General features: G+C 46.7%; 1 non-coding gene across 1 annotated transcript; it reads left to right on the top strand.

The window, feature by feature from the left end:
- Positions 1 to 308: 308 nt before the first annotated feature.
- Positions 309 to 418, top strand: TRNAL-CAA. Its single transcript has 2 exons — positions 309 to 346; positions 373 to 418. It is a non-coding gene; the product is annotated as a tRNA-Leu (tRNA).
- The last annotated feature ends 12,509 nt before the right edge of the window (positions 419 to 12,927 follow it).

Raw genomic sequence — 12,927 nt, 5'->3', positions numbered from 1 at the left:
AAGAGCAAATAGCCTTTAAAAGAATAAACGATTTTAGTACATCTCCCTCCTCTCGGAGTTCTGCGTTGAATCTGAGGAACAGGGCGCTGCTGCAGCGCAACCCCGATGCACAGCGAGGTCGATGCGTGTGTGCGAGCGCCTTGCCGCTTTGACAGAAGGCAGGCTGCTGACGCTTCTCTGCCTCTGCAAAAGGTCGGCATAAAACGCAAAAGAAATGCCTGGAAACTAAATGCGGGTGGAGGCACGTAATACCCGTGAATTAGCATACTGCTAATTAGGACTCAGCTAGGGAGAGCACAAGCGTCAGTGTCAGGATGGCCGAGTGGTCTAAGGCGCCAGACTCAAGGTTGATTCCTTCCCATCACTTGGGTGTTCTGGTCTCCAATAGGAGGCGTGGGTTCAAATCCCACTTCTGACACATCCTTTTTTTTTTTAAAGAAAATATTTTTTGGTTCCCCCTCATCCCTCTATCTCTCAGTAATGGTGGAAAATCCTCTGTGCACCCTTGAAACATTTATCCCTGTCTTTTTCTGCACAGGATCTTAACAGCGAGCGATCCCACTTAGCAGACACTGAACTTAACTTCCGAGCTCACACGTGCGTGCCTGCGAGTCATTTCCGTCCTCGTGTCCCCTGCTGGCTCGCGCTTTGGCGATGCGGATTAAGGGCAAAGGGCGCGGGGAACGGGGCTGACGGCAGATCGGCTGCGCTTTCTTTCGACCGCGGAAGAGTGTCCGGTCGCGTCCACGCGTTGCATTTTTTTAAGCGGACAGAGCACCGGGGAAAAGCCATGCAAGCTTCTTCCTGGGTGCCTGCAGCAAAGAACTGCCTTGCTTTGCAAAAAGACAGAGACACAGACAGACAGACAGACAGACAGACAGACAGACAAAACAAAAAAAACAAAACAAAAAATATTCCTTCCAGTAGCAGACAGACAGACAAGGCGATCGGTGTTAGGAAATGAGTTTTCTTGTACCTTTCTGAGCTTGCAGAAAAGTAATAATAATAATAATAATAATAATAATAATAATAATAATAATAATAATAATAATAATAATAATAATAATAATAATAAACAAAATAAAAATTCTTTCCAATAGCACCTTAGAGACCAACTAAGTTTGTTCTTGGTATGAGCTTTCGTGTGCATAATAATGATAATAATAATAATTATATATTTATACCCCGCCCATCTGGCTGGGTTTTCCCTGCCAGTCTGGGTGGCTTCCAACAGAATATTAAAATGAAATAATTATTAAACTTTAAAACTTCCCTAAACAGGGATGCCTTCAGATGGATTCTAAAAGTCAGATCGTTGTTTATTTACTTGACATCTGATGGGAGGGCATTCTACAAGGCGAGCGCCACTACCGAGAAGGCCCTCTGCCTGGTTCCCTGTAACTTCACTTCTCGCAGTGAGGGCACCGCCAGAAGGCCCTCGGAGCTGGACCTCAGTGTCTGGGCTGAATGATGGGGCTGGAGATGCTCCTTCAGGTATACAGGACCGAGGCCGTTTAGGGCTTTAAAGGTCAGCACCAACACTTTGAATTGTGCTTGGAAACGTACTGGGAGCCAATGTAGGTCTTTCAAGACCGGTGTTATGTGGTCTCGGCGAGTGGCTATCAAAATTCACCTTTGTATCATTGCATTTTGTACTTTTTCCAATTCTAATCACACTCATTACAAAATGGCTCAAATTTTAAATAAATATAGAAAGGTAGAATATTTCTCATTACAAGTCTTCAGACAACCCTGCTAGTGAGGTTAAGTGCTTACAGCAAACTTTCAAATATCGTATGAATTTACTCCAGTCACTTTGGTTCCGAATTTTTCCTGTCAGCTTCGCCAGTTCTGCAAAGTCCATCATCTTCATCTGCCACTCTTCTTTCGTTGGTACTTCTTGTTGTTTCCATTTTGGGGCTAAAAGAATTCTTGCCGCAGTTGTCGCAAACATAAACAGTACTTTATCTCCCCTTGATATCGCTTCACCCACTATCACCAATAGAAAGGCTTCTAGTTTTTTTTAGAAAAAACAAAAGTATGTTTAAACATTTTCTTTAACTCATTATATACCATTTCCCAGAAAGCCTTTACCTCTTTAAAAGTCCACCACATGTGGTAAAAGATAGGCTACCTCCCTTCACAATTTTCTTTCCTCGCCGCCATCCACCAACAGGCGATGGCAGCAGTTCTAAGATTCTCCAAGCATGCGGGATCTGTTGCTGTTTTTATTACTTATCAGTGATCCACCAGCTGGAGCCAGGTGCGCAAGAAAGAAGCTTATATTTGAATATTTTTGAGCCCAGGTATTTGTTCTGATATTGTATATTGTTGCTTTTGAATTATGGTGCTGGAGGAGACTCTTGAGAGTCCCATGGACTGCAAGAAGATCAAACCTATCCATTCTGAAGGAAATCAGCCCTGAGTGCTCACTGGAAGGACAGATCCTGAAGCTGATGCTCCAGTACTTTGGCCACCTCATGAGAAGAGAAGACTCCCTGGAAAAAACCCTGATGTTGGGAAAGATGGAGTGCACAAAGAGAAGGTGACGACAGAGGACGAGATGGTTGGACAGTGTTCTCGAAGCTACTAACATAAGTCTGACCAAACTGCGGGAGGCAGTGAAGGATGGGCGTGCCTGGCGTGCTCTGGTCCATGGGGTCACGAAAAGTCGGACACGACTGAACAACAACAACAAGAACAACAATTTGTGCTGAGTGAAGCGAGCTCCCAAACAATCCTTCTATGCAAAATCCACACACACACCCCTCCTTTCTTTATGTCAGCAGTATAATACTCCGGGAGAACCACCTTGTCGTTGCTATAATCCTTGCCAATCTACTAAAATTACCCAGAGATCTGTCATGAGATCCTGATTAACCTTTTGCCCATCCCATCTAGTAGGCGTAGCTGTGACTCAAGTTCAGCTCCTGAATATGCCTATTTCTTTTCTTTTTTAAGGCATAAAGAGAGGAGGTGAGTGTAAAGAATCTCAGTGTGTGCAACATATGTGAGAGTGATGGCTGTAGCTCTGCTCAAAAGCAACTCCACCCTTCAGAAATTATTCCGGGGGGCTCTGGACACACTGGACACCTCCAGACTGTCAGTGTTTTATGAGAGGGATTCAAGTAAAAACAGAATAATTTTGGCCTTATGTGCTTAAAATGAGTTAAAGTGTCAATCACTTCCCCTACCTGGGCAGTTAGGGGCACGGGTGGCGCTGTGGTCTAAACCACAGAGCCTAGGGCTTGCCGATCAGAAGGTTGGCGGTTCAAATCCCTGCCATGGGGTGAGCTCCCATTGCTCAGTCCCAGCTCCTGCCCACCTAGCAGTTCAAAAGCACGCAAAAAAGTGCAATGAGATAAATAGGTACCGCTCCGGTGGGAAGGTAAATAGCGTTTCCATGCGCTGCACTGCTGGCCACATGACCCGGAAGCTGTAAGCCGGCTCCCTCGGCCAATAAAGCGAGATGAGAGCCGCAACCCCAGAGTCGTCTGTGACTGGACCTAACGGTCAGGGGTCCCTTTACCTTTACCTTATCTTACCTGGGCAGTTATCTTTCCACAAGGGCCAACATTTCATGCCAATTCCAGCATCGCCTGAGCTCTGCAAGTGCAGCTTTCTCCCAATTGAAGTGCAGAGTGTTTGAGGACCGGGACATTTGCAGGGAAACCAAAATGCTTGTTAACAAAGCTATTGTACTACCAACTTTACTGTATACTTGTGAAACAAAGACCACTCATAAATGCCATCTCCAACTCCTTGAAAGATTCCATCAACTGTGTCTCCCAAAAAATTTACACATCACTTGGGAAGACAGGAACTAATGCCAGTGTACTGGAAGAAGCAAAGATCACCAGTGCCGAAGCAATGATTCTTCAACATCAACTTTGCTGGACTGGTCAAGTTGTGTGGATGCCTGATTATCATCTTCCAAAAAAACTACTCTATTCCGAACTTAAAATTGGAAGGCATAATGCTGGTGGTCAACAAAAGAGATTTAAAGACTCTTTCAAGGGAAATATTTAAAAAAATGTAGTATAAACACCGACAACTGGGAGAAACATGTTAAGAGGATGGCACGCTTGGCAAACCCTCACCGTGATCAACTCCCGCCTGGAAACCTATGTCCCCACTGTGGAAGGACATGTGGATCCAGGGGCGTCGCAGGGGGGGGGGGGGGGGGCGGGGGCCCCGCGCAGCACCCCTGTTGGGGTGACACATGGGGGGCCAGCCCCGCCCACTGGGATTTTTTATTTTTTTTAAAAAAAATTAAAAACAATTAGGTTATTTTCGGCACTGCGGGGGGGGCCGCAGGGGCGGCCAGCGAGGAGGGGTGTCACCCCCCCCTCGCTGGCCGCCCCTGCGGCTCCGCCCCAGCAGCGCCGAAAATACCCCCCCCCCTTGCAGCGGCGCAGCTCGGCATGGAAGCAAGGGGCGGGCCAGCAAGGTGGCCCGTCCCTCTCCCTGCCCTGACTTGCGCTGCGCCAAGGGAGCCCGGGCGGCAGATTCAGGAGTCTTTGCGCGCTGCAAAAACTCCTGAAGAAGCCTCCGCCCGGCGGCATCACGCAAAGACTCCTGAATCCGCCGCCCGGCACCCCTTCTTGCAGCGGCTGCTCCCGCAGGCATGAGCAGCCGCGGCAAGAAGGGGTGCTGCCGCCAGGCGGAGGCTTCTTCAGGAGTCTTTGCAGCGCGCAAAGACTCCTGAATCCGCCGCCCGGCACCCCCGGGGGCGGGGCGTCGCATGCGTCATGACGTCATGACGCACGCACGCCCCGCCCCCCAGGGGTGTCTCTTGGCTTCCCGCCCCCGGCAGCCAAGGGGCTAAGAACGCCCCTGTGTGGATCCAGAATTGACCTCCAGAGTCACTTACGAACTCACTGTTAAGACCGTGTTCATGGAAGACAATCTTACTCGGCTACAAGTGATTACCGAAGAAGAAGATTGTTAGGTTTTGTGGTTGTATTTGGTTCGCGCTTCAAATCTCCCTGTCCAAGTGTTCTTTGTCTTGCTCCGGAGCTTTCTCCATGAAAACCCACTCTTTAAAGCTCAGCTGGAGCAAATGGCAATCTGCAGAAAACCCGTTTAATCTGAAAGGTAGGTATGGATAAGCCGTTAGTCTCCACGTTGCCCTTGTTGGACCCACCAGGGCAGAGAAGGAGGACAAAAGGAGGACGAGTTGATTTTGTGTGTCATTGCCTCTGGCTCCCCCTACTGTTGGCCTCCCAGTTTTCTCCCTACCAACCCCTATGGCACCAGCCATCATTGGGGAGACAGGGGCTGTTACCTTCATGCCTTGCTTGTGGGGCTTCCTAGAGACATCAGTGCAAACCACAGAACCAGATATTCAGAGAATTCCAGCTCTTTGGTAATTGCTTAATGCATAATTAGAGTGGGAGGAGGAAGATAAAATAGGGGCGGAGCCTGCCAAATTCCAGCTCTTTGATAATTGCTTGATGCATAATTAGAGTGGGAGGAGGAAGATAAAATAGGGGAGGAGCCTGCCAAATGCTTAAATCATTCTTCACTCACTTTCCTGTTCTGTTCGCGTATGAGTGTTTATTTGAAAAAGTATTTGGTGCGCCTCACTTAGCAAAAGAAATGTGCCCAGCAAGTTTTGCCTTCCAAGTTCCCAAAGGAAAAGATATGAGCATCTTCTGTAAGTATAATCCTGGGTAATATTACACCGCTGAGATAATTGTCTGATTTTAATCTTATTAATGACATTTCTGATGTCAATTTCACTATACTCAACTTTCAGAAACTATTGCTATTTAGAAAATATGTGGGAGGTTTTCTTCTTCTTATTATTATTATTATTAGAGGAGCAGGGAGCACAGGATAACAAGCGACAGAGAGAAAACGTTGTTTGATATTATACATTTCCATCAAAACAAACATATTTTAGATAAAAATGTCTTTTTATCTAACCGATGACTGATCAACTATTTGGTGGATTTGACTAATTCAGTATTTGTTCACCAGCATACCTAGCTGTTGAAGTTGTTGGATTTAGAGAAGGGGAGATGTAAAAAATCTTTTGCAAGTTGCTATTAAACAAAAACGCTTTCAATTTATTATTATTGTTCTAATTTGTAAAAGTACATAAAGGAGAGTGGGTAGTGTACAAAAGCCCAGCCCACAAGCAAACATCCCCCCCCCCAAAAAAAAAACCCAAAAGTATTTCCAGTGCAAGATTTTCAGTGGAACTGATGCAGAAAAAGCCTCGCATCCAACTAATAATGCATGTCTGCAATGTGAATAGGTGTGTGTCAATCTGAACTTTTGCTATGGTTTAGTACTGTAGTGGAGGGGCGCGGGTGACGCTGTGGGTTAAACCACAGAGCCTAGGGCTTGCTGATCAGAAGATCGGCGGTTTGAATCCCCACGGCGGGGTGAGCTCCCGTTGTTTGGTCCCAGCTCCTGCCAACCTAGCAGTTCGAAAGCACGCAAAAAAGTGCAAGTAGATAAATAGGTACCGCTCCGGCAGGAAGGTAAACGCCGTTTCCGTGAGCTGCTCTGGTTCGCCAGAAGCGGCTTAGTCATGCTGGCCACAGCTGTATGCCGGCTCCCTCGGCCAATAAAGCGAGATGAGCGCCGCAATCCCAGAGTCGTCCGCGACTGAACCTAATGGTCAGGGGTCTCTTTACCTTTAATACTGTAGTACTGTAGTCCTTGCATGAGTAGAAGATCCTTGCAGGAGTAAAAAGATTGGCATAACTTAATGTGACACGAGATCTTATCTCAAATGTGTCCTAATACATTGAATATGTCACCCAGTTAGCAGTAAAAGCTAATCTTCACCTGCTGCACAGACAAAATGGTAAAATTAAGAGACGAAGCCAGACAAGGAGAACCAGTTTAGTCTTTGCTCACTAGGCTAATATTCTTTCAACTTCTACTTAAGCAGACTAAGCAAAATGGGAAATAGGCAGGGAATTCTGGAAAGGAACAACACAACAATAGAACTGTTGGAATTACAGGAACTGCTCATCTCAAAGTCCCTTCTCCATTAGAATGCATTGGCTGGAATTAGTACAGAAGCCTTAGGTTAGTTCGCTCTCCAAGTTCCAACAAGGAACATACCCAGCACTCTCAAGGAACCAACACATGCCTCTCCTTAAGGATACGCATTGCCTTCCCCCTCCATCGCTTGCCTTGTCATAAGTTTGGGTTCTGTGGCAAAATTGTCACACTCACTTTCCGTAGGCATTTGAGAATAGTTATGGATTATTTCACTCCTTAGACCAATGTGTGTATATACTGTAGGATTTGCTGCCTGCTTAAATTGTAATTTTGCTATCCAAAGCAACATTTATATATTCTGTCCCTTTCTTTTCACACAATAAACCGGGTATACTAACTCAGTCCCCTCAAATATTCCTTAGGAGGGGACTCAGCCCCCACCCCCAATATTGAAGGCAGCATCAAAGGCAGGTGTGAGAGAGCACTGGGCAAGGCCTCCTCCCGATGACACACGCATGATATCACAGGCGCACGCACAACATCGCACATTTACCATGCTGCTGGGCCACCCAGTCTTTGCCCAAAGGGGTGCCTCTGCAATAAGTCAAGCTTTGCTTATTTCTTTTGTGTAAGAACTACTTGTAGGCGTAAGGTTATTCATAGCAGACACACTCCTAACTAACTCTAGCAGAAGATCCCGAACCAGTGCTGGACACTCACCCGGTTCACATTGTGTCAGGGTATACTAACCATGCCCAAGCTCACAAGGCAAAAAAACTCAAATCCATGGGTCAGGATTACACCGAGTGTGTGCTAGTTTTCTACCAAGCTGTACATTCCATACCAGCTTTCCCCAACCTGGCACCCTCCCAATGTTTTACAACACAACTCCCCTCAACCCAGGCCAGTACAGTCAATGGTCAGGGGTGATGGGAGTTGTAAGCCAGCCACATTTGGAGAGCACCAGATTGGGGGGAACTAATCTACTGTGTGTGGCTAGTTGCATATCAGTAGTGTAGATTTTATTTTGTTTAATTATTTGTTGGTTTTGGCCTCATAGCCCCACCTGATCTTGCCCACTTGGCATTACTTCCCAGTGGTGTAGTGTGGGGGGCACAGGGGCAGTAGCCCTGGGCGCAAAATTGTGAAAGGTGCAAAATTTCAAAAGCTGGTGCTGCCTCCATACAGCTGCGCACTTCCATTGCTGGGCTCCATTGAAAATGGCCTCTCCATGCAAACCAGGAAGTGACTTCGCCACCAGACAACAGAACAACTCTTATCTCTGCAGCTGCAATCTCTTGGGTGACATGGACACCGTTAGGCAATTGAATGTGCATGCGTACTCTGTCTGTTTACCTACCACCTGGAGTATATGTGGGTTCAAGCAAGACCCAAGGCAGTGATTCAGCTTAAAGGCTTTATTAAATCATCAAGAACAACAGACAGGGGCAAAGCAACTGCTTATATACATTTCTGAAGGCCTGGGCCACCCTCAACATGATCAGCTGTCTAAACCCCAAAGCTGTGAATCGTAACTCGGAGCTTAAGAGCCAATGCCAGTAGCCCAAACCCTGATATTGCTATGTGATTGGATATCATGTATTGATTCAAAACACAGGGGTTCAGAATCCTTAGTCCAGACTCAAGCTCAGGCGAACCCAGACCAATAAATTCATGACACTACCCACCCCTCCACACAGCTCTGAGCTCTGGCAACCCACGGTACACCACTGCTACTTCCTCCGGATTTTGCCCACGGCGAAGTGACATTCTGAAATCCCTCAAGGCATGCACGAAGTGCCTTTCTTTTGCCACCTGCACCCTGTTTGTATGTGCTTAGAGTTAAAAGAGCTCAAGGAAGTTTTTCCTCCCTCTCATATACAGGTGAAACTTGAAAAATTTGAATATTGTGCAAAAATCCATTTATGTAAGCTATTTTTTTCCATTAGCTATTTGAGTTCAATATATGAGATAGACTCAGGACATGCAAAGCGAGATATGTCAAGCCTTTGCTTGTTATAATTGTGATGATTATGGCGCACAGCTGATGATAACCCCAAAGTTGAAATTGTTAATTTGGGGTTCTCATCAGCTGTACACCATAATCATCACAATTATAACAAATAAAGGGCTTGACATATCTCGCTTTGCAGGTCATAAGTCTATCTCATACATTAGTTTCACCTTTTAAGTTGAATTACTGAAAGAAATGAACCTTTCCACGATATTCTAATTTTTCGAGTCTCACCTGTAATAGCAGAACTTGGGACAATCCAAGGAAGCTGAAGATTGGAAGTTTCAGGAAAGAGAAATAAAAACACTTCTTTGCATAGAACGTAGTTAAACTGTGGGATTCACTTCCACAGGACAGAGTGGTGGCTTTAAAAGAAGATTAGACAAACGCATGGGCGATAAGGCTATCAGTGGATATTAGGCATGATAGAAGTGCTGGAGGCAGTATGCTTCTGAATACCAGGTCCTGGGTATCACAAATGCAGAGAGCACTGTTGCATTCAGGTCTTGCTTATTGGTTTGCCACAGGCATGTGGTTGGTCGCGGTGATAATAGGATGCTGGCTGGACTACATGGGCTTTCACCTGATTCGGCAGCACTCCGGCTAGGCTGGGGTGAAGGTAGCTAATGAGTTTCACACCAGGGTGGAAAGTCCAGACAGTTTATTCAGCTATAGCAGGAGGCACAGAATAGGTTATCTCCCAAAACATTTGCGCAACTCCTTGGATGGGGTCAATACAGGTCCCAATAAATCATTACATGTGACGAACGTGAGATCACGTTAACTGTTGGCTACATACACACATGGTATGGTGCTGGAGGAGACTCTTGAGAGTCCCATGGACTGCAAAAAGATCAAACTTATCCATCCTTAAAGAAATCAGCCCTGAGTGCTCACTGGAAGGGCAGATCCTGAAGTTGAGGCTCCAATACTTTGGCCACCTCATGAGAAGAGAAGACTCCCTGGAAAAGACCCTGGTGTTGGGAAAGATGGAGGGCACAAGGAGAAGGGGATGACAGAGGATGAGATGGTTGGACAGTGTTCTCGAAGCGACTGGCATGAGTTTGGCCAAACTGTGGGAGGCAGTGAAAGATAGGCGTGCCTGGCGTGCTCTGGTCCATGGGGTCACGAAGAGTCGGACACGACTGGACGACTGAACAACAACAACATACACACATGATCATAGAAATACAGAAATGATTGGCTGATTTGCATGTAGTAGTAGTAAATAAATAAATAAATAAATATGCCACCCCACCCATCTGGCTAGGTTGCCCCAGACACACTAGGCAGCTTCCAACACATATAAACACACTGACAGGGGTGGCATGGGATGGGGGTGAGGACGCAACAGTGCAGGACCACAAGCAGACGCAGTCTGGGGCTTCCACTGTGCAACACCTTATTGCTTAATAGCATCAAGCTCAGTCATCGGTAGCAAAGGGGAAAGTGTTGCAATTGCTCTTCAGTTAGAGCTTTAGTTCCTTAAAAAGCAGGTTCTAACAGGGTCTGTGGTGAAACTCGGCTTCTGCCCCCCTCCCTCCTGAACAACGTCTTCAGACAATGACAGGAACCTCCCAGCCACAAAGTATGTTGAAAGGGGACAATTGGAGGATGGATGGCGGTTCATGGATTGAGGTTGAATCCCGACAAGACAGAAGTATTGTTTCTGGGGGGTAGAGGGGACAGTGTGGGGGACTCCCTGGTCCTGAATGCACTAACGGTGCCCCTTAAGGACCAGGTGCACAGCCTGGGGACTATTTTGGACTTACTGCTGTCCATGGAGGCATAGGTCTATTCTGTCTTCAGGGCGGCTGTCTACCAGCTTCATCTGGTACGCAGGCTGAGACCCTACCTGCCTGCGCACTGTCTCACCAGAGTGGTACATGCCCTGGTTATCTTTTGCCTGGACTACTGCAATGCACTCTACATGGGGCTACGTTTGAAGGCGACTCAGAAACTACAACTAATCCCAAATGCAGCAGCTACACAGGTGACTGGGAGCAGCTGCCTGGAGCATATAACACCGATCCTAAAGGATCTACATTGGCTCCCAGTGTTGTTCCGAGCACAATTCAAAGTGTTGGTGCTGACCTTTAAAGCCCTAAATGGTCTCAGCCCAGTATACCTGAAGGAGCGTCTCCACCCACATCACTCAGCCCAGATACTGAGGTCCAGCTTCAAGGGCCTTCTGGCGGTTCCCTCACTGTGAGAAGTTACAGGGAACCAGACAGAGGGCCTTCTCGATAGTGGTGCCTGCCCCGTGGAACGCTCTCCCATCAGATGTCAAGGTGATAAAGAACTAAACAACTTTGAGAAGACATCTGAAAGCAGCCATGTACGGATAATTTTTTTTAATGTTTGATGTTTTGTTGTGTTGTTTTATCTGTTGGAAGCCACCCAGATATTATTATTATTATTATTATTATTATTATTATTATTATTATTATTATTATTATTATCATCATCATCATCACCACCACCACCACCACAGTTTGGCTTTTGTTTTAACAAACATCAGGTGTGAGCTAAATAGGTAGTGCTAAATATTTCATGTCATTTGCAAGCAGAATCTAACTGGGGAGAAACAACTTGTTGGGGAGAAGCAATCATGACTATACTTAGGATTCAAGCGCTGCCCCAGCAGAATTTTGAGGACACTCCAATTTTGTTTTGAAACCTTTAATGATGGTGTCATTAAACACCCCTCCCAATGCATTGCTAAATCTTATCTGACAGCAATTCATTTTTCCTGTTGTAATATGTAACTGGTAGGCAGTTTGCAGCTAATGCACCCAAGGTTCAGCCACTTGACCATTAAATGTGTTTCTTCTGCTATGTATACTTCACACTTGGCCAGTCTTGGGAGAGGTTTGTAAACACCTAAGAAAATTATTATTATTATTATTATTATTATTATTATTATTATTATTATTATTTTATACCCCACCCATCTGGTTGGGTTTCCCCAGCCACTCTGGGTTGCTTCCAACTAAATATTAAAATACAATAATCTGTTAAACATTAAAAGATTCCCTAAACAAGGCTGCCTTCAGATGTCTTTTAAAAGTAAGATAGTTGCTTATTGCCTTGACATCTGGTGGGAGGACATTCCACAGGGCGGGCGCCACTACTGAGAAGGCCCTCTGCCTGGTTCCCTGTAGCGTGGCTTCTCGCAGCGAGGGAACTGCCAGAAAGCCCTTGGCGCTGGACCTCAGTGTCCAGACTGAACGATGGGGGGGGAGACGCTCCTTCAGGTATACAGGACCGAGGCCGTTTAGGGCTTTAAAGCTCAGCACCAACACTTTGAATTGTGCTCAGAAATGTACTGGGAGCCAATGTAGTGGCTGTGGTCTCGGCGGCCGCTCCCAGTCACCAGTCTATCTTCCGCATTCTGGATTAGTTGTAGTTTCCTGGTCACCTTCAAAGGTAGTCCCACATAGAGCGCGTTGCAGTAGTCCAAGCGAGAGATAACTGGAGCATGCACCACTCTGGCAAGACAGTCCACGGGCAGGTAGGGTCTCAGCTTGCGTACCAAATGGAGCTGGTAAACAGCTGCCCTGGACACAGAATTGACCTGTGCCTCCGTGGACAGCTGTGAGTCCAAAATGACTCCCAGGCTGGTCACCTGGTCCTTCAGGGGCACAGTTACCCCATTCAGGACCAGGGAGTCCCCCACACCTGCTCACCCCGCCCCCCCAAAACAGTACTTCTGTCTTGTGAGGATTCAACCTCAATCTGTTAGCTGCCATCCATCCTCCAAGTGGGCTTATCTGGTTCGGTGCCTCCCACCTGGGTTATGGAGGCTATCGTCCCGCCCCCGGCCTGGGAGGACAATGGACAACCGGCGGGGGACGGGGCAAGGGCCAGGGGAAGGAGGCCGACCCCTTCAGCCGTGCCCCTAACCAAAGGGACATGGATTGAGCGTGGATGGCAGAATGTGGACA

This window comes from Lacerta agilis, chromosome 2, assembly GCF_009819535.1.
Source record: "Lacerta agilis isolate rLacAgi1 chromosome 2, rLacAgi1.pri, whole genome shotgun sequence".
NCBI classification, from domain to species: Eukaryota; Metazoa; Chordata; class Lepidosauria; order Squamata; family Lacertidae; genus Lacerta; species Lacerta agilis.
Note: the sequence above shows the minus strand (reverse complement) of the source record. Positions and strands in the feature narration are given on the sequence as shown.